The sequence below is a fragment of the Trachypithecus francoisi genome, unplaced genomic scaffold, assembly GCF_009764315.1.
Source record: "Trachypithecus francoisi isolate TF-2019V2 unplaced genomic scaffold, Tfra_2.0 Lachesis_group6, whole genome shotgun sequence".
Lineage (NCBI taxonomy): Eukaryota > Metazoa > Chordata > Mammalia > Primates > Cercopithecidae > Trachypithecus > Trachypithecus francoisi.
Genome location: NW_022681471.1, coordinates 56,813,930 through 56,837,240, shown reverse-complemented (window position 1 = coordinate 56,837,240; position 23,311 = coordinate 56,813,930).

Below are 23,311 nucleotides of genomic sequence, written 5' to 3'. Positions count from 1 at the left end.
ATGTAGACTAAATGTTAGCAGATTCTTATTTCCCCAGTGCCTACTAAGGATGTTTTACTCAATCTCTGCTTCTAGTAACCAAATTTCTCAGAATAACACTACAACACTTGGAAATGAAGGTACAGATCCCAAGCCGTTATAGATCCCCAAGTTGTGAAGGAATTCTGACTAAGACACATTTGTTTCATTCTTGATCCAAAACTAATGGACACTTAATTGGACCTCAAAATCCAAATCTATTTAAATTGAAATATTGACCCTTACTGGTAAATGTATTCTGAGTAGACATCTGAATATGATAATTTGGAACAAATAAAAATGTCTCTTCAACTCTGCTTCATTGAATCAACTTGTGAAATTAGAAAATATTAACAACTAATGGGTAAACAAGCAAAATCCATATGAAATGTAAATTGTATAAGTTATTTCTATTTATATTGAAAAGATATACAGGACCAATCTTAGTGCATGATAATAGACCTTACAAAATTTTAAATTGGGAACCTTTATATTTAGAAGTATTATTAGAAGAAATGGGCAGGGATATTTGCCTTGTGTTTTCAAGAGGAGCAAGGATGAAGATGCCAGTCATAATCATAGCTGGTGGGATCTGGGTCTCAGATTATGGAAGGCTCAGAAGCACAAATCCAATATGGAAGATAATAGAGACTCCAACAACTCAGTCTCTCCCAAAAGTCTTGTTATATAGCTCATTTTGCCATAAAGAACCAGCATTTTTTTTTTTTTTTGACAGAATCTATGGTATATTCATGGATAATAGAACATGCATAAGGAAATAAGACTCTTCCAGACTATAATAATCAACAACTGAGAAGAGGTTTTCTTCTCTGTCTAGAGGAGGAAGAGGAAAAAAAGAGAAATCACTGACAAGGGAGGACGTAATATCTTCTAGTCAAAAAATCACAATGTGCTGCATATGCCTAACTGCACAATGGAATAAGGTACAAACAAGTACAATGAGCTAGGATTCAGATTTTAGTCTAAATTTTAATGTTTATAAGCGGTAAGACCATGAACAAATTGCTTGACCTCCCTGGACTTAAGTATCTCTAAAATAGAGGCTTTGGCCTAAACCATGTGGTCACAAAGTCAGATACATGAAAAATCCAGGCAGGCTATGTAAATCAGATTATTTAAATGTGTCAATTGAGAGAAAAGTAATTGTCCAAGCAGGAGGTTATGGCAGCTGACTTTCTGCATTAGAATCATGGAAACTGCAGGGAGTGGTAGGAATTGAGGTAAACCGAAGAGCCCCAGCTGGATTTAATGATGGCAGCCACTACTGAGCTCCAACAATCAATGCTTTTTGAGAATATAGGTCTCATTCTGCCAAACCTTCTGATTCTTCAAGACAATGTAATATATATTCTGTGAATGAATGGGTAAGCAAACAAACTAAATCTGGGTCTGAAGGTCGTTTATAAAGAATCTGCATAAAAGTAAAGCATAATTATTGGGAGGTAATTAACATAAAAATTTTAAATATTAAATTGACGAAGATTGTATATATGAAAGTACAGAGCACAATAAATCGATGTACATAAACATTGTGTAATAATACCAAAATCACATGAACACATCCATCACCACCTGCCTGAGTCAGTTTATTGTTGCCTTTTAATAGAATACCTGAAACCAGGCAATTTATTTTTTTTTTAAAGAATTTATTTGTTACTGTTATGGAGGCTGAGAAGTCCAAGGTTGAGGGGCTGCATCTGGTGAGAAACTTCTTGCTGTTGAGGACTTTGTACAAAATCTCAAGTTGATACACTGTATCACGTAATGAGAGGGCCAAGCATATTAACATGCTTGTTCAAGTCTCTATTCCTCTTTTTATAAAGCCACAGGTCCCTCTCCCATGATAACTCATTAATCCATTAATGAATTAATGGGCTAACCAATTAATGAGAGCAGAGCCCTTAGGATCCAATCATGTCTTCAACACCCTACTTTTCAAAACTGACACAATGAGGATTATGTTTCCAATAAATGAAATCTGGAGGACACATTCAAATCATATCACCACTGATGCTGTATCTTTTATACCTAGAAACTGTTTATCTTACAACTTAAAGTTTGTATCCTTTTAATCACTCAAATCCATTCAATTACAAGAAATTATAAAATCTACTCCTGAATGACTTTTGAGTAAATAATGAAATTAAGCCAGAAATAAAAAAAAAAAAAATTGAAACTAATGAGAACAAAGATACAACATACTAGAATCTCTGGGACAAAAGTAAGTCCGTGTTAAGAGCAAAATTTATAGCATGAAATTTCCACCTAAAAAAATTACACAGATTTCAAATGAGCAACCTAATACCAACATCAAAAGAACTAAAGAAGCAAGAGCAAACCAACTCCAAAGCTAGCAAACGACAAGAAATAACCAAAATTAGAGCTGAACTGAAAGAAATCAAGACACACAAAAAAATTCAAAACATCAACAAATCCATGAGTTGGTTTCTTGAAAAATTAGTGAGATAGGCTGCTATTTAGACTATAAAGAAGAAAGAGATAAGATCCAAATAAACACAATAAAAAATGACGAAAAGAATGTTATTACTGAGCCCACAAAAATAAAAATAGCTGTCTGTCTGCAGGGTTGTGGGATCCCAGCAGCTCAGAGGGGTGCTAAATAAGCATCCTTCAGGGCAGGCCCAGCCAATGCAAAACCAGATGCCAGGCAGGGACACAGTCCATGTTCGAATAAAAGTAACAAAAATCGTAAAGCCCCAGTTCAGATGGGAGTTTCCCACATGACAGCACAGTTAATGGCCACCCATAGGCAAAGAAACTTCAGTAGCATCTAGGTGGCATACATGAATGCTTAAACTGGTGTCTCCCCACAGCAAGAGCTCCAGGTCTTGTCTTCATTGCTGTTCATCCTCTGCTTCTAGAGGCAGAGCCTTTGTGACCTTGTGACCTGCAGGTATTGGGAGATCCACAGCAAGGATGCAAGGACCTCCTGGAAGCCAAGAAATGGTATTGCTATCTCTAAGCCAGACCTGATCACCTGTCTGGAGCAAGGAAAAGAGCCTTGGAGCAATTCCCCCACAGTGCAGCACAGTGGCTGGAACAGTTCGAGGTCAGACTGCTTCTTTAATCGGTACCCCAACCAATTCCTCCTCACTGGATGGAGACTCCTGTGGGATTTTCAGCATCCCCAACCAGGGGTTTATGGACAGAACTCTGATCTCTCGGAGAGGAGCCCCTATGAGGAGGGGCGGCCATGATATCATGTATAAACGATCTTAGTCATTTCTGCCTGCTGGCTCTGGAGAGTAAGGGCAGCCCAGACGAGGGGGATTCACCCCAGCACAGCAAATCCACTCCACTAAGGGGCATCCAGACTGCTTATTTAAGCAGGTCCCTGATCCCTTTCCTCCTAACTGGGTGAGACCTCCCAACAGGGGTCTCCAGACACCTTGTGGAGGAACGTTCCAGCCAGCATCAAGTTGGTGTCCCTCCGGGACAGAGCTCCCAGAGAAGGGAACAGGCTGCCATATTTGCTGTTCTGCAGCCTCCACTGATGATACCTCCAGGTGTGTGAGGAACCCAGATGAATAGGATCTGGAGTGGACCCCAAGCAAACCGCATCAGCCCTATGGAAGAGAGGCCTGACGGCTAAAAGAAAAACAAACAGAAAGTAACAACAACATCATCGATAAAAAAGACCCAACAAAAACCCCATCCCAAGGTCAGCAGCCTCAAAGATCAAAGGTAGACAAACCCATAAAGATGAGAAAGAATCAATGCAAAAACACCAAAAACTCAAAAAGCCAGAGTGCCTCTTCTACTCTAAATTATTGCAACATGTCTCCAGCAAGGGCACAAAACTGGGCTGAGGCTGAGATGGATGAATTGACAGAAGTAGGCTTCAGAAGATGGGTAATAACAAGCTTCACTGAGCTAAAGGAGTTCACAATGTTCTAATGCATTGCAAAGAAGCTAAGAACCATGATAAAACATTGCAGGATTTTTTAACCAGAATAACCAGCTTAGAGAGGAACATAAATGACCTTATGGAGCTCAAAATGCAACATGAGAACTTCACAATGCAAACACAAGTATCAATAGCCAAATGCACTAAGCAGAAGAAAGGATATCAGAGCTTGAAGACTATCTTGCTGAAATAAGGCAGGCAGACAAGATTAGAGTAAAAGGAATGAAAATGAACAAACAAAATCTAAAAGAACTATGGGGTTATGTTAAAAAGACTGAACCTACGACTGATAGGGGTACCTGAAAGAAATGGAGAGAACAGAACCAAGTTGGAAAACACATTTTAGGATATCATCCAGGAGAACTTCCCCAACCTAGCAAGACAGGCCAACATTCAAATTTAGGAAATCCAGAGAACTCCAGTAAGATATTCCATGAGAAGATCAACCCCAAGTCACATAATTATCAAACTCTCCAAGGTAGAAATGAAGTAAAAAAAAAATTAAGAGCAGTCAGAGAGAAAGGCCAGGTCACCTATAAAAGGAGGCTTATCAGAATTACAGCAGACATGTCAGTGGAAACTCTACAATCTAGAAGAGATTTGGGGCCAATATTAACATTCATAAAGAAAAAAATTTCCAACCTAGAATTTTATTTCTGGCCAAACTAAGCTTCGTAAGTGAAGGAGAAATAAAATATTTTTCAGACCAGCAAATGCTGAGAGAATTTGTTGTCACCAGGCCTGCCTTGCAAGAACTCCTGAAGGAAGCACTGAATATGGGAAGTAAAAATGGTTACCGGCCACTACAAAAACACACTAAACTACACAGACCAGTGACACTATGAAGCAACCACATAAACATTCTGCAAAATAACCAGCTGGTATCATGATGACAGGATCAAATTCACACATAACAACATTAACCTTAAATGTAAATGAGCTAAATACCCCAATTAAAAGATACAGAATGGCAGGCTGGATAGAGTAAACGTCTGTTGGTGTGCTGTATGCAAGAGACACATCTCACATACAAAGACACTCATAGACTCAAATAAAGTGATGGAAAATAATTTACCAAGCAAATGGAAAATAGAAAAGCAGGGGTTGCAACCAGAGTTTCTGACAAAACAGACTTTAAAAAAAAAGTAAAAAAAAAAAAAAAAAAAAAAAAGAAGGGCATTACATAACCATAATGGGGTCAATTCAACAAGAAGAGCTAATTGTCCTAAACATATATGCACCCAATGCAGGAGCACCCAGATTCGTAAAACAAGTTCTTATAGACCTACAAAGAGAGTTAGACTCCCACACAATAAAAGTGGGAGAATTTAACACCACACTGTCAATATTAGACAGATTACTGAGACAGAAAATTAACAAAGATGTTCAGGACTTGAACTCAGCTCTGGATCAAGTGGGCCTGATAGAAATCTACAGAACTCTCTACCACCAAGCAACAGAATATACATTCTTCTTGGTGTCACGTGAAACTTACTCTAAAATTGATCACATATTTGGAATTAAATCACTCCTCAGAAAATGCAAAAGAACTGGAATCATAACAGTCTCTCAGACCACAGCACAACCAAATTAGAACTCAAGATGATGATGATGATGATGATGATGATGATGATGATGATGATGTTTATTGAGACAGAGTTTCACTCTTGTCACCCAGGCTGGAGTGCAATGGTGCGATCTCGACTCACTGCAACCTCTGCCTCCTGGGTTCAGGCAATTCTCCTGCATCAGACTCCCAAGTAGCTGGGACAACAGGTGCCCACCACCACACTGAGCTAATTTTTTGTATTTTTAGTAGAGACTGGAGTTTCACCATATTGACCAGGGTGGTCTCAAACTCTTAAACTCAGGTGATCCATCCCCTTCAGCCTCCCAAAGTGCTGGGATTACAGGTGTGAGCCACTGCACCCGGCTCAAAATGACACAGCTACATGAAAATTGAACAAACTGCTCTTGAATGACTTCTGGGTAAATAATGACATTAAAGCAGAAATCAATAAGTTCTTTTAAACTAGTGAGAACAAAGAAATGACCAACCAGAATCTCTTGGACACAGCTAAAACACTGTTAAGAGGGAAATTTATAGCACTAAATACCCATATCAAAAACCTAGAAACATCTCAAATCAACATCATAACATCACAGTTAAAGGAGCTAGAGAAAAAAAGTAAAAAACCCAAAGCAGCAGAAGACAAGAAATAACCAAGCTCAGGGTGGAACTGAAGGAGTTAGACACAGAAAATTTCCTCAAAAAAAAAAAAAAAAAAAATCAATGAATCCAGAATCTGGTTTTGGAAAAAATTAATGAATAAATAGACCACTAGCTAGAATAATAAAGAGGAAAAAAAGAGAAGAATCAAATAGGCAAAATAAAAAATGATAAAGGGGATATCACCACTGACCCCACAGAAATACAAATAATCATCAGAGAATACTATAAACACCTCTATGCAAGTAAGCTAGAAAATCCATAAGAAAATGACATATTCCTGGACCCATACACCTTCTCAAGACTGAACCAGGAAAAAATTGAATCTCTGAGTATACCAATAACAAGTTCTGAAATTGAGGCAGCAATGAATAGCCTACCAGCCCAAAAAAGTCCAGGTTCAGATGGATTCACAGCTGAATTATACCAATGGTACAAAAATGAGGTGATACCCTTTCTTCTGAAACGATTTCAAGCAATTAAAAAGGAAGAACTCCTCCCTAACTCATTTTATGAGGCCAGTATTATCCTGATATGAAAACCTGGCATAGATGCAATGAAATGAAAAACAAAAAAAAACAAACAAACAAATAACTGCAGGCCAATATCCCCAATGAACATCAATGCAAAAAATCTCAATAAAATACTGTCAAACTGAATCCAACAACACATCAAAAAGTTTATCCACCATGATCATGTTGGCTTTATCTCTAGGATGCAATGCTGGTTCAACATACACAAATCAATAAACATAATTCATGACAAAAACAGAAGCAAAGACAAAAAACATGATTATATCAATAGATGCAGAAAAGACCTTCAATAAAATGCAACACCCCTTCATCTTAAAAAAACTCAATAAACTAGGTATTAAAGGAACATACCTCAAAATAATAAGAGCCATTTATGGCAAACCCATAGCCAGTATCATGCTGAATGGGCAAAAGCTATAAGCATTCCCCTAGAAAACTGGCAGAAGACAAGGACTCCTATTCAACATAATATTGGAGTTCTGGCCACGGCAATCAAGCAAAAAGAAATAAATAAAGGTATTCAAACAGTAAGAGAGGAAGTCAAATTGCCTTTCTTTGCAGATAATATGATTCTATATCTAGAAAACCCCATCACCTCAGCCCAAAAGCTTCTTAAGTTGATAAGCAACTTCGACAATGTATCAGGATACAAAATCAATGTGCAACAGTCACAAGCATTCCTATACACCAAAAACAGACAAGGAGAGAGCCAAATCATGAATGAACTTCCATTCAAAATTGTTACAAAGAGAATCAAATACCTAGGAATACAGTTAACAAGGGATATGAAGGACCTCTTCAAGGAGGACTACAAACCACTGCTCAAAGAAATCAGAGAAGACACAAACAAATTGAAAAACATTCCATGCTCATTGATAGGAAGAATCAATATTATGAAAATGGCCACACTGCCCAAAACAATTTATAGATTCAATGCTATTCTCATTAAACTACCATTGCCATTCTTTGCAGAATTAAAAACAAAAAAACTACTTTAAATCTCATATGGATCAAAAAAAAAAAAAGCTTGTATACCCAACACAATTCTAAGCCAAAAGAGAAAAGCTGGTGGCATCATGCTATCCAATTTCAAACTATACTACAAGGCTACGGTAACCAAAACAGCATGGTACTGGTACAAATACTGATACATAAACCAATGGAACAGAATAGAGACCTTAGAAATAAGACTGCACATCTACAACCATCCAATCTTCAACAAACCTGACAAAAACAAGCAATGGGGAAAGCATTCTCTATTTAATAAATGTGGTGCTGGGAGAACTGGCTAAAAATAGGCAGAAAATTGAAACTTGACCCCTTCCTTACACCTTATACAAAAATGAACTCAAGATGGATTAAAAACCCAAATATAAAATCCAAACTATAAAAACCCTAGAAGAAAATGTAAGCAATATCGTTCAGGACCTAGGCATGGACAAAGATTTCATAACAAAATTGTCAAAAGGAATTGCAACAAAAGTAAAAATTGACAAATGGGATCTAGTTAAACTAAAGAACTTCTGCACAGCAAAAGAAACTATCATCAGAGTGAACAGGCAACCTACAGAATGGGAGAAAATGTTTGCAGTCTACCCATCTGATAAAGGTCTAATATCCAGAATCTATAAGGAACTTAAACAAATTTATAAGAAAAAAGACAACTACATGTCTGCTCATGTAAAGTACATGAACAGACAATTTTCAAAAGAAGACATTCACACAGCCAACAAATGTATGAAAAAAAAGCTCAACATCACTGATCATTAGATAAATGCAAATCAAAACCACAATAAGATACCATCACATGCCAGTCAGAATGGTGATTATCAAAAAGTCAAGAAACAACAGATGCTTGTGAGGTTGCAGATAAATATGAACACTTTACACTGTTGGCAGAAATATAATTAGTTCAACCATTGTGGAAGACAGTGCAGTGATTCCTCAAAGATCTAGAGTCAGAAATACCACTTGACCCAACAATCTTTACTGGGTATAAAGCCAAAGAAATATAAATCATTCTATTATAAAGATACATGCACACATACATTCATTATAGCACTATTTACAATAGCAAAGACTTGGAATCAACCCAAATGCCCATTAATGATAGCCTGGATAAAGAAAACATGGTACATATACACCATGGAATACTATGCAGCCATAAAAAGGAACGAGATCATGTCCTTTGCAGGGACATGGATGGAGCTGGAAAACATTATCCTTAGTAAACTAACACAGAGACAGAAAACCAAACACCACATATTCTTGCTTATAAGTGGGAGCTGAACAATGAGATCACATGGACACAGGAAGGGAAACAACTCACACTGGGTCCTCTTGGGGGTGGGGTGGGAGAAGGGAGAGCATTAGAAAAAATAGCTAATGCATGCTGGGCTTAATAGCTAGGTGGTGGATTGATAGGTGCAATAAACCACAATGACACATATTTACCTATATAACAAACATGTACATCCTGCACATGTACCTCAGAACTTAAAATAAAAATAAAAATTAATTAAAAAATAAAAGCAAACATCAGAAACTAGCATGAACACCTCTATATAAGCAAACTAGAAAACTTAGAATAGACAAATTCCTGGACGTGTATATGCTCAAAGACTGAACTAGGAAGAAATTGAATCCTTGAACAGACCAAAATGAGCTCCAAAATTGAATCAGTAATAAATAGCCTACCAACCTAAATAAATAAATAAATAAATAAAGCCCAGGACCAAATGGATTCACAGCAGAATTCAACCAGATGTACAAAGAATAGCTGATGCCATTCCTACTAAAACTATTCCCAAACAAATTAGGAGTAGGGACTCCTCCCCAACTCATTCTGAGGCCAGCATCATCCTGATACCAAAACTTAGCCAACATACAACAATAACAATGAAAACCTCCAGGCCTACATGCTTGATGAACATTGTTGTGAAAATCCTCAACAAAATTATTGCAAACTGAACCCAGCAGCACATCAAAAAGCTAATCCACCAAAATCAAATAGGCTTCATTCCTAGGATGCAAGGTTGGTTCAACATGCACAAATCAATAAATGTGATTCATCACATAAACAAAACTAAAGACAGAAGCCACATGATTCTCTCAATAGATGTAGAACATCATGATTTCAACACAATTCAACATCCTTTCATGTTAAAAACTCTCAAAAAACTAGGTGCAGAAGGAACATTCCTCAAAACCATAAGAGCCATCTATCACAAACCCGTGGCCAACATCATACTGAATGGACAAAAGCTGAATTATTACCCTTGAAAACAGTCACAAGACAAGGATGCCCTCTCTTAACACTTCAATTTGACATAGCATTGGAAGTCTTGGCGAGAGGAATCAGGCAAGAGAAGAAATAAAATGCATCCGAATGTGAAGAGAGGAGGTCAGACTATCCTGTTTGCAGATAACTTAATTCTATATCTTGAAAACCCCATAGTCTTAGTAAAAATGCTCCTTCAGCTGATAAACTTCAGCAAAATTTTAGGATACAAAGTCAACATACAGAAATCACTAACGTTTCTATACAATAACAATAGCCAAGCTGAGAGCAAAATCAGGAATGCAGTCCCACTCACAATTGCCACAAAATGAATAAAATACTTAGAAATACAGCTATCCAGGGAGGTAAAAGAGCTCTAAAATAAGAATTACAAAACACTGCTCAAATAAATTAGACATGATGCAAATAAATGAAAAAAAAATTCCATGCTCATGGATAAGAAGAATCAGTGTTATTAAAATGGCCATACTGTCCCAAACAATTTACAGATTCAATGTTATTTCTATCAAACTACAAATGACATTCTTCACAGAACTAGAAAAAAATATTTTAAAATTCATATGGAACCAAAAAAGAGCCTGAATAGCTAAGACAATCTTAAGCAAAAAGAACAAAGCTCAAGACTTCATGTTACCCAATTTCAAACTATATTACACAGCTTCCGTAACCCAAACAGCATGGTACTTGTACGAAAACAGACACGTAGACCAGTGAAACAAAACAGCCTAGAAATAAGCCTGCACACCTACAATCATCTGATCACCAACAAAGCTGACAAAAATGAACAATGGGGAAGGACTCCCTATTCAATCAATGGGGCTTGGATAACTGGTTAGCCATATGCAGAATACTGAAACTGGACCCCTTTCTTACATCATATATGAAATCAACTAAAGATAGATTAAAGACTGAAATGTAAATCCCCAAACTATAAAAATCCTAGAAGACAATATAGGCAATACCATTCTGGACATAGGAATGGGCAAAGATTTCATGACAAAGATGTCAAAAACAATTGCAACGAAAGCAAAAATGACAAATGGCATCTAATTATACTAAAGAACTTCTGCACAACAAAAGAAAGTATCAACAGAGTAAACAGACAATCTTTGGAACGGGAGAAAATATTTGCAAACAATACGTCTGACAAAGGTCTAAGATCTAACATGTATAATGAACTTAAACAAATTTATTTAAAAAAGGAAAAGGGCATGAACAGGCACGTCTTAAAATAAGTGATACACATAGCCAAGAAGCATATTAATATAGATCAAGAATAGGAATAGAAACCATTCTACCATAAAACCCCATGCACACAAATGTTCATTACAGCACTCTTCACAATAGCAAAGATGTGAAATCCACCTAAATGCCCATTATGACAGATTGGAATACTGTGCAGGCATGCAAAAAGAACAAGAATATGAATGTGTGGGAACATGGATGGAGCTGGAGGCCATTATCCTTAGCAAACTAACGCAGGAACAGAAAACCAAATACCACATGTTCTCACTTATAAGTGGAAACTTATAGTGAAATGATGAAACTCAAGGACACAAGAAGGGGAAAACAGACATTGGGGCCTACTTGAGAGTGGAGAGTGGGAAGAGGAAGAGGATCATAAGAATAACTATTTGTATTTGGCTTAACACCTGGGTGATAACATAATCTGTGCAACACAACCCCATGACATGAGTTTATCTATATAACAAACCTGCACATGCACCCCAGAACCTAAAATAATCTTTTTTTTTTTTTTTTTTTTTTTTCAAGCTTCTACCCCTTTGGCCAACATCTCATTTCCTTCTCTCCTCATCCCCTGGTGAACACCATTCTATTCTCTGCTGCTATGATTTGACTTGTTTAGATTCCACATATAAGTGAGATCATACAGTATCTGTCTTTCTCCATCTTGCTTCTTTCACATAACATAATGTTTATTCTATTGAATTCTCTCATAGTAGTTTGTGTGTTTTTCTTCATTGAATTTATCGAAGTATATTATTATGTATTGTTTCATTTCATTTTGTGCTTCTATATCAGAAAACCTGAAATTGAGTAATCATAAAGAACAGAAATTTATTTCATACAGTCTTGGATGCTGGGAAGTTTAAGGTTGAGGGACCTGAATCTAGCAAGGGCCTTCCTGATCCATCATCCCTTGTTGGAAGCCACAAAGTTAAAGGTGCACGTATGAAAATAGGGTTGGGGAGGGCAGTCTTATCCTTTTATTAGAAACCTACTTCAATGATAACCAACCCCCTTTTGCAATAGGACAATTAATCCATTTATGAGGGCAAAGTCCTCATTACCTAATCATCTGTTAAATGTCCCACTGCTCAATGTCATTGCATTGGGGATTAAATTTCCAACACATGAACTTTGGGAGATACATTGAAACCACAGGATGTATATTTTGTAAGGTTCATGTCTGTCTGTCTGTTTTCCCCTTTGAACGACGAACTCCATAATGGCAGAAACGGTTTCCATATTCCCAACTCCTAGCAGAGTGCCTGATGCAATTCTGTTATTCAATATTGAATAAATGTATGAATGTAGATATAAGACTTAATTTAAAAATACTCCTAGGAGGCATAAACAGCTTCATTTAAGTTGACACAAAGATCTAAATAACTGGCATTTATTCTCTCCTGAAAATACGTTTGAATGGGTGAGGAGAGTGCACCAGAAACATAGGTGACTGAGAGGAGGAGGAAAAGGTGACAAATGGAGCAGTAGAAGCCAGATACAATACAAGCTAGGCCTCTGTCCCACCAGGCCATGGCCACCAGCCTGCCCTGATTAACTGAGCCTCTAGATGGGCTACCATCTCACAAGGTGTCATCTTTTCATTTGTGAATCTATTTCACATGAGCAGACAATACAGATGTTAAAGCCTGAGAGTTGAAGGTTTCAAAATTTGTTTTCATAAAACTGTCAGCTATATAGCTTCACTTTTCTCTTCTGAGGCTTATAAACTGTCAAGACTGACAAACGTGCTGCCTTCCATCTTTGAAATGGACATATATAGTTGGAGGAAAGTATACTGAATATGTTTACACAGGTGACATCTTTTCTTAAGCCAAAGTAAATAGCCATCAGTGAGTTCTTATTGACAGCCTTCTCTCCCTGAGCCGCAAGCACACAGTGGAACTTCCTGGCACAGTTATCACACATTCAGTCACTTAACGATGACATGTGAGGGTGGGGCATGTACCACCCCTGCCTGGATTTGTGCTTGCAAAAAGGTTTTGCTTTCTCACAGAAAGGTTGATGTTTTCCATTTTTAAGGCTTGCTATTTTTAAGTTATTTTTTTCCTAGACCTGTTATTTTTTTTCCTTCAACTTTTATTTTAAGTTCTGGGGTACATGTGCAGGATATGCAAGTTTGCTACACAGGTAAACATTTGCCATGGTGGTTTGCTGCAAAGATCAACCCAGGCCTGTGATATTTTACTGAAGCATTTTAGGCTTTAAGAAAATAATCTTGTTATAAAACTGAACTGCTTGGAGAGAGTGGTAATAAGCTTGGTGGACTTTGGATTTAGGGACTAACAAATATTGAGTCTTTATTATGTCCCGAGTACTTTATATGTATCATCTCATTTACCCTTCAAAAGTACCCTAGAGACAGATATCATTCACATTTTGGAGTTTAAAAAATAAAGTTCATAGAGGTTTCTGACCCAATATTACACATCCGGCAAGTAGCAAAGAATCATTCAAACCCAAGTCTATCTGACTGTAAACCTCAGGGACTTTTCATTGTACTACACTACTTCTTAGATATATGAACAATGAAGAATTAGACCTATACAAATTTAAAAAATATCAATTATGCCACCCAGCTATTTTTGTCTAAAACACATCTGTTCTTCTCATCTCATAGAATTAGTCAATTTAGAATTATGTCAATATTTTATTTCCATTTTAATCACTGTACAAATGTAGAAAACAGGTAGCATCAGGATATTGAGGAAAGCCATACTGAAAGATTATTTGAGGTTAGGTCTATTGTCATTTACCTCTTAGTATCCCCAATACCAAGCATATGTCCCGACTCACAATAAAGGTTTAACAATATTTGAGTGAGAAAGAAAAACATTTTTGATTTAAGAACTATTCTTAGTAGCAGGAACCCTTGAAACCTTAGAGAATTTGGTCTCCATTCTGCTGAGAGAGGGATCATTGCACTTCTGCCATTCTGCTCATTGTCACAGTGGTATGCCTGGGTCCCTAGATACCTGCCAGATATTGAAATGTAAAGACTTTACAGGTAGTCATCAGCCAAAGTAGAATAGAGGGAAAGGTTACTGAATTTGAGGAGGTAAAGAATCTTTGAGGGAAAACATGTATCATATGTAATACATGCTCAAAAAATGACTACCAGATACATAAAAAGAGAGATGATTATGGATTCTGCAGATGACCTGAGAAAGATGGGAATTCATTCCGGAAAAAAATCCTGGAAAGGGTAGACTTTGAAATAAGAATTGTCTCTGTTTGCAGATGACATGATTGTATATTTAGAAAACCCCATCGTCTCAGCCCAAAATCTCCTTAAGCTGATAAGCAACTTCAGCAAAGTCTCAGGATACAAAATTAATGTGCAAAAATCACAAGCATTCTTATACACCAGTAACAGACAAGCAGAGAGCCAAATCAGGAATGAACTTGCATTCACAATTGCTTCAAAGAGAATAAAATACCTAGGAATCCAACTTACAAGGGATGTCAAGGACCTCTTCAAGGAGAACTACAAACCACTGCTCAGTGAAATCAAAGAGGACACAAACAATGGAAGAACATACCATGCTCATGGATAGGAAGAATCAATATCGTGAAAATGGCCATACTGCCCAAGGTTATTTATAGATTCAATGCCATCCCCATCAAGCTACCAATGAGTTTCTTCACAGAATTGGAAAAAACTGCTTTAAAGTTCATATGGAACCAAAAAAGAGCCCGCATTGCCAAGACAATCCTAAGTCAAAAGGACAAAGCTGGAGGCGTCACGCTACCTGACTTCAAACTATACTACAAGGCTACAGTAACCAAAACAGCATGGTACTGGTACCAAAACAGAGCTATAGACCAATGGAACAGGACAGAGTCCTCAGAAATAATACCACACATCTACAGCCATCTGATCTTTGACAAACCTGAGAGAAACAAGAAATGGGGAAAGAATTCCCTATTCAATAAATGGTGCTGGGAAAATTGGCTAGCCATAAGTAGAAAGCTGAAACTGGATCCTTTCCTTACCCCTTATACGAAGATTAATTCAAGATGGATTAGAGACTTAAATGTTAGACCTAATACCATAAAAACCCTAGAAGAAAATCTAGGTAGTACCATTCAGGACATAGGCATGGGCAAGGACTTCATGTCTAAAACACCAAAAGCAACGGCAGCAAAAGCCAAAATTGACAAATGGGATCTAATTAAACTGAAGAGCTTCTGCACAGCAAAAGAAACTACCATCAGAGTGAACAGGCAACCTACAGAATGGGAGAAAATTTTTGCAACCTACTCATCTGACAAAGGGCTAATATCCAGAATCTACAAAGAACTCAAACAAATATACAAGAAAAAAACAAACAACCCCATCAAAAAGTGGGCAAAGGAGATGAACAGACATTTCTCAAAAGAAGACATTCATACAGCCAACAGACACATGAAAAAATGCTCATCATCACTGGCCATCAGAGAAATGCAAATCAAAACCACAATGAGATACCATCTCACACCAGTTAGAATGGCAATCATTAAGAAGTCAGGAAACAACAGGTGTTGGAGGGGATGTGGAGAAATAGGAACACTTTTACACTGTTGGTGGGATTGTAAACTCGTTCAACCATTATGGAAAACAGTATGGCAATTCCTCAAGGATCTAGAACTAAATGTACCATATGACCCAGCCATCCCACTACTGGGTATATACCCAAAGGATTATAAATTAGTCTACTACAAAGACACATGCACACGTATGTTTATTGCGGTACTATTCACAATAGCAAAGACTTGGAATCAACCCAAATGTCCATCTGTGACAGACTGGATTAAGAAAATGTGGCATATATACACCATGGAATACTATGCAGCCATAAAAAAGGATGAGTTTGCATCCTTTGTAGGGACATGGATGCAGCTGGAAACCATCATTCTTAGCAAACTATCCCAAGAACAGAAAACCCAACATCGCATGTTCTCACTCATAGGTGGGAACTGAACAATGAGATCACTGGGACTCGGGAAGGGGAACATCACACACTGAGGCCTATCATGGGGAGGGGGGAGGAGGGAGGGATTGCACTGGGGAGTTATACATGATATAAATGATGAATTGATGGGTGCTGACGAGTTGATGGGTGCAGCACACCAACACGGCACAAGTATACATATGTAACAAACCTGCACGTTATGCACATGTACCCTAGAACTTAAAGTATAATAAAAAAAAAAAAAAATTAAAAAAAAAATAAATAAATAAAAGAATTACTAAATAGAGAAAAAATTATTATGGCCAAGAGAATATGGGTAGCCTTCAGCATACCTTCATTCCTTGAAGACTATGTTGATTTATTTACTCACAAGACATTGGGACTGTAAGCCAGATGCCATAGTTATTCCTGTTATAATGTGGTAGGGGAGAATTTTAAGTAAAAAAGCAAGCCATTTTAGTGTTATTATTCAGGCATACTCACTTAAAGTCACTAATAACATATGTATACACTATATATCGAGTGAATCTATATGTCTGATTAATTTACTCCTCACAACATTATAAAATAGGCACTATTATCATTCCTATTTTACAGAGGAGGAAAAAGAGCCTAAGAGACATTAAGTAATTTACCCAGAGTCACACAGAGTAAGGGATAGAATTGGGATTCTAAACTAGGATAATAAAGACTCTTTAGTGCTTCTCATGTGAACCTGTCTTTAAAGCTCCTTTGTAAATGTTGGATATCTTCTACTTCCCATATCCAATGAAGTATGGTTATCAACTGTAAAATTCAATAAGAAATAAAAGGTTTAACCTAGTCCTGTATTCCACCAGATGGTTTCTCTTCCTTGTACCAGGTCCATAACTGAAAACCTAGAGCTAGCAAGTGAATAGATGCATGATACTATTAAAGGTTGCCACATTGATATTTAACACATCCAAATCTAATCTATGACTATTATGAGCTATATATATTAGTTTTATAATTGAAAAAATTTAAAAATTAATAAACAAAATGGAAGGACAATTCTTTGAAAACCACAAACTATCCAAAGGTGATTAAGATGAAATAGACAATCTGAATAGTCCTATACCTTAAAAAAAATTAAACTCATAATTAGAAGATCCTCCAAAAAGAAATCTCAAGGCCCAGATAGCTTCACTGAAGAATTCTACTAAACATTTAAATAAACATTGACACCAATTGTACAAAGTCTCTTCAAGGAAACAGATGAGACAGGAACACTTCTCAACTCTTTCTACAAGACCAGTGTTACCCTGATACCAAAACCGCACAAAGATGGCATAGGAGAAGAAAACTACAGAGCAATATTTCTCATGAACTTAGATGTAAAATTCCTTCAACAAAACACTAGCAAACTGAATGCTGCATCATATAAAAACGATGATGCACCATAACCAAGTGGCATTTATTCCAGTTTTGCAAGGATAGGTCAACTTCAGAAAATCAATTAATGTAATGCATCGTATCAATAGAATATAAAGCAAAAACTACATGATCATTTCAATAGATTCAGAAAAAAACTTTTATCAAAATCCATTACCCTTTCATGATAAAAAGTCCTCATCAAACTAGGAATAGAAGGGAACTTCCTCAACCTGATAAAGAGTATTTACCAGATCCCTATAGGCAACAACATCATACTTAATAGTTAAATACTGGCTGCTTTTCCTCTGAGATCAGAATCAAGACAAGGATGTCTTTTTATTCATCAGACTATTGAAAGCTTTAGTCCTTGAAATAAAGCAGAAAATGAAATAACAGGTACACAGATCAGAACTGAACATGGTGGCATGAGCATGTAATCCCAACTACTTGTGAGACTAGGGCAAGAGGATCCCTTAAGCCCAGGAGCTCATGCCCAGCGTGGGCAACATAGCGAGAGACCCTACATCATTAAAAAAATATAGAAATTGGAAAGGATTAAATAAACCTTTCCCTATTTGACGATGACAAGAAAATCTTAAGGAATCCAAACACACACATACGCACACACACGCACACACCCCTTCTGAAAACCAAAAAGTGAGATCAGCTATATATCACAGTATAAAATATCGATGCACCAAAAAACTCATTTGAAGAACTATGTACTAACAATGAACATGTTAAAACTAAAATTAAAACATAACACCCTTTATAATCAATCCAATAAAATAGCATACTTAGGCATAAACTTAAGAAACTGCATATGATCTGTATGCTACAAATTTCAAAATGCTGATGAAATAAATTAAATATCTAAAGAAATAAAGAGGCTTACTATGTTCATCGATTGGAAGACTCAACACCATTGTCAATTCTCCCAAAATTGACCGATAGGATTTTAATGTAATCCCTTTCCAAATCCCAGCAAGGATTTTGGAGATATAAACAAGGTTTTTATTAAATGTATATAAAAATTCACAGGCCCTAGAATAGCTAAAACAGTATTAAAAAGGAAGAATCAAGTGGGATATTAAGGCCTATTATATATCAGTAATATTAAAAACAGTGTGATATTGGCAGAGAAATTGACACATAAATTGACTGAATCAATAGAGGACCCAGAAATAGACCCACACAAATATGCCCAACTGAGTTTTGAAAAAGAGACAAAAGAAATTTAATGGAGGAAACATATAGCCTTTTCAACAAATGTTTCTGGAGTAATTGGACAAGAAAAGAAGAAAAAAGAGGAGGAGGAAGGAAGAGGCAGGTGAAGGAGTAAATAGAGAGGAGAAGGTGAATGGAGTAGGAGAAGAGAGGAGAATCATTGGGGAGTAATAGGAGGAACAAGGAGGAGGAAGGAGAAGGGAGAAGAAGGAGAAGAAGATTCCCCTAAACCTCATATCTTATACAGAAATGAACAAATTAACTTAAAATAGATCACGAGTTTAAATGTAAAGCATAAAACTATAAAACATTTAGGAAATAAATAGGATAAACTGTCATTACTTACAATTAGGCAAAGAGTTCTTATGTTGACACCATAAACAAAAACAATATTCATAAAATAATTATAAATTGGACTTTAACTTAAAACTCTCACTCTGTGAAAGATCCTCTTTATAGAATGCAAAGATACTGTACAGAGTGGGAGAAACATTTACATATCCAACAACAGGATTTGTATCTAGAATATATAAAGAATTTTAAAAATTCAACGACAAGAAAACAATGTAATTTGAAAATGGGCTAAAGATATACATAGACAGTTCACCGAAGAGGATATACAGATGGCAAATAAACACAGAACAAGACGTTCAACATCAATAGCCATTAGGGAAATGCAAATTAAAACCACAATGAGAAATCATTACACATCTATCAGAATAACTAAAATTAAAAATAATGAAAACAACAAATGCTAACTAGGATGCAGGTATACCGGTTCAGTGATACATTGTTGGTGGGGAAGTAACATGGTACAGCCACTCTGGAAAATAATTTGGCAATTTCTTATAAAACTACATATGTGGCTGGGTGTGGAGGCTCACACCTATAATCCTAGCACTTTGGGAGGCCAAAGTGGGCAGATCACCTGAGGTCTGGAGTTCGAGATCAGCCTGACCAACATGTCAAAACCCCGTCTCCACTAAAAATACAAAATTAGCCGGGCATGGTGGCACTCACCTGTAATTCCATCTACTTGAGAGGCTGAGGCAGGAGAACAGCTTGAAACTGGGAGGTGGAGGTTATGGTGAGCCGAGATCATGGCATTGCACTCCAGTCTGGGCAACAAGACTGAAACTCTGTCTCAAAAAAAAAAAAAAAAAAAGAATGTTCAAGCAATTTATTATAATGGGCAAATTATTTATTTAATCAATAAATAATAGGCAAATTAATTATTTATAATAGGCAAAAACTAGAACAGCTCAGGTGTCCTTCAAATGGGGAATGGTTAAACAATTGTTGTATATCTATATCATGAAATACCACTGAGCAATACAAAAGAACAAATTTGATACACTCAACAATTGAATGATCTTTAGGGAATTCTGCTAAGCGTAAAATCCAATGCTGATAGGTTACCCTACTATGTGATTTAATTTGCCTAGTATTTTCAAATTGACGAAATTATAGAAATGGTGAACAGATTTTTGGTTGGCAGAGGTTAAGGACATAGAATATATAGGGATATTGGCATGGCTATAAAAGGCCAACATGAGGGATCCTTATGGTAATGAAAGTGTTCCATATCTGGACTGTGGTTATAGATGCATAAACCTAAAGATATGATAAGTTGCATTGGATCAAGTATGCATATATACACAAATAAGTAGAAATAAAACTGGAAAATGTGAGTAATTGTATCTTGTGAATGGCATCATGTCAGTATATTGGTTAGGATATTGTAATATAGTTTAATAGGATTTCGCCACTGAAGGGTACCAGGTATAGGCTAACACAGGATCTCCCTGGATTGTTTTTTACCAGTGGATGTAAATCTCCAATTATCTGAAAATTAAAAGCGTAATTAAAAAAGCAAAAGTTTGTAAACAATAAAGTAAAATATTTATTTTTTAACTTTTAGGTTCAGGGGTACATGTGCAAGTTTGCTATATAGGTAAATTGTGAGTCACAGGGGTCTGGTATACAGATAATTTTATCACCTAGGTTATAGGCATAGTACTCAATACGTAGTATTTTGATCCTAACCTTCCTCCCACCCTCCATCCTCAAGTAGGCCTTGGTTTCTGTTTTTCCCTTCCTTGTGTCCATATGTACTCAATGATTAGCTTCCACTTACAAGTGAGAACACGCAGTATTTGTTTTTCTACTCCTGCATTAGTTTGTTTAGGATAATGGCCTCCAGATCTGTCTATGTTGCAGCAAAGAACATGATCTTATTCTTTTTTTCTGGCTATGTAGTATGCAATGGTGTATGTGTACCACATTTTTTTTTTTTTTTATTCAGTCTACCACTGATGGGCATTTAGGTTGATTCCACATCTTTGCTATTATGAATAGTGCTGTAATGAACATTTGCATGCATGTGTCTTTATGGTAGAATGATTTATATTCCTTTGGGTATATACCCAATAATGGGATTGTTGGGTCTAATCGTAATTCTTTTTTAAGTTCTTTGAGAAATCGTCAAACTGCTTTCCACAGTGGCTTAACTCATTCACATTCCCACAAGCAGTGCACAAGCATCCCCTTTTCTCCACAATCTCGCCAGCATCTGTTATTTTGTGAATTTTTTATAATAGCCTTTCTGACTTGTGTGAGATGGTACATGGCTGTGTTTTTGAGTTGCATTTCTCTAATGATTAGTGAGGTTGTGCATTTAGAAAATAAAATATTTTAAAAGCTCATTTGAAGGAGCTGCCATTTTATATTCAACAACCTTATGTTTTTGGTTTAAAACCTTCCAACGTATTTTTGAAATCATAGTTTTACTACAGGTAATTGAAGGCATCAATAATAAAAGTTAAGACTTATTGTTATTATGACTAAAACATTGTTAAGCACTTTATGAATATCATGTTATTTATTTAATTCTTACATCTTAATGCCAGTGAGATTGATATTATTACTGTCATATTTTACAGATAACAGGCTATAGATTTAGTGGCTAAGATATACTTGAACCCAAGTCTGTATGATTCCAAGGCTTAAACACTTCAAGTACTGTATATAGCCAGTATACTAAAGTACTTCCCAACATAGAATGAGGGTGAGTTTGATATTATAGGCTTCTGAGACCTGATATCAAAGAAAGCTGGAGTCACCTAAAGCATAATATAATCTTACTGTAATTACCCTTGTGAATAAATTAATACAGTAAGCAGCAATTCGCCGGGATGTCTCTAGTAATTATCTCCTATTGTGATGACTGTTCTAAGACATTCCTGCAAATAAACATACCATCTCTTATAGCCATGTCACTATTTATGAGAGTCCGGTCCACAGCTCTGAAAACAAATACTCTGAAAGAGCATGTGACTTTAAGACTGCCGACTTGAGAGACACAAAAGGTCATCTTAAGTAAATACTAAGAGGAAGAGCAGTCTCAAATATTGAACTCCCTCAGGTCCTCATTCTGACCTGTATAAAAAGGATACAGCCCTCCAAATCCAGTCATTCTCAGGTGCCTCAGTATAAGAGGTACAGATGGTCTCTCAGCTATGATCCAGTGTTATTAACAGTTTCTCTATGAATAAATTGGTCTTGTTAAAAGGCACATAGCTAGGTCTGTTGGTGGATGAGGGTCAGAAGTCAGGAGTACTTCTGTTATTTCTCTTTGATCAGGCTGGAGGATGCTTTCTGCAGTTGCAGTTGTCTGGGGAAGTTCACTAGCCTTGACGATCTGGTTTGATTTGAATAATTTATTAATAATTTGGGAAAAGTCTAATTAAATTTGTGTATGATTCTAAAGTTAGAGCAGCTACAGGGACCCGATGGAATATAAGTACAAGTGGAAACACTTCAAAAGATCCTGAGCCTGAATTTCCCCAGCCCCACTTTCCCTCTAATATGCGCACTTACATGCTCTCTCTCTCCTCTTGCATTCTCATTCCGTTCACCCATTTGTTTCTGTCTCTCTGATTATCTCTGTATCTTTTTCTCTTGACATGCGCGCGCACACACACACACACACACAACCATGGCTACCGCTACTACCATTACCACTACTGATCAGAGTTGGCAAGTGGGTATAACCCTCTTGAGAGAAGAAGAGTCGCCCACCGTCATTCCTCTAGAAACGAACTCAGAGAGCTATTCATGCTCTCATACTCACCTACTCACTCTTGCTTTCTGGACTCACTCTTGTTTTCTGGACTCATGTTCTTTTTTGCTTCTTAATCCAGAAATCATAAGCTGTCAGGATGAGAAAGTACCTTAGAGATCTGACTCCCTCAGTTTATAGAAGAGGAAACCAAGAGAGCAGGGTCATGAGGGACTTGCCCATGGGCACAGAGTGAGTTAGTGGCAGAGCCAGGCCTAGAATCCAGGTAGCAAGGTATACATATGAGGAATAAGAAAGAAAAGAACACGCAGTTGCTTTTCTCCTGATGTACTTCATTCAAAAGTCTTTTGCTG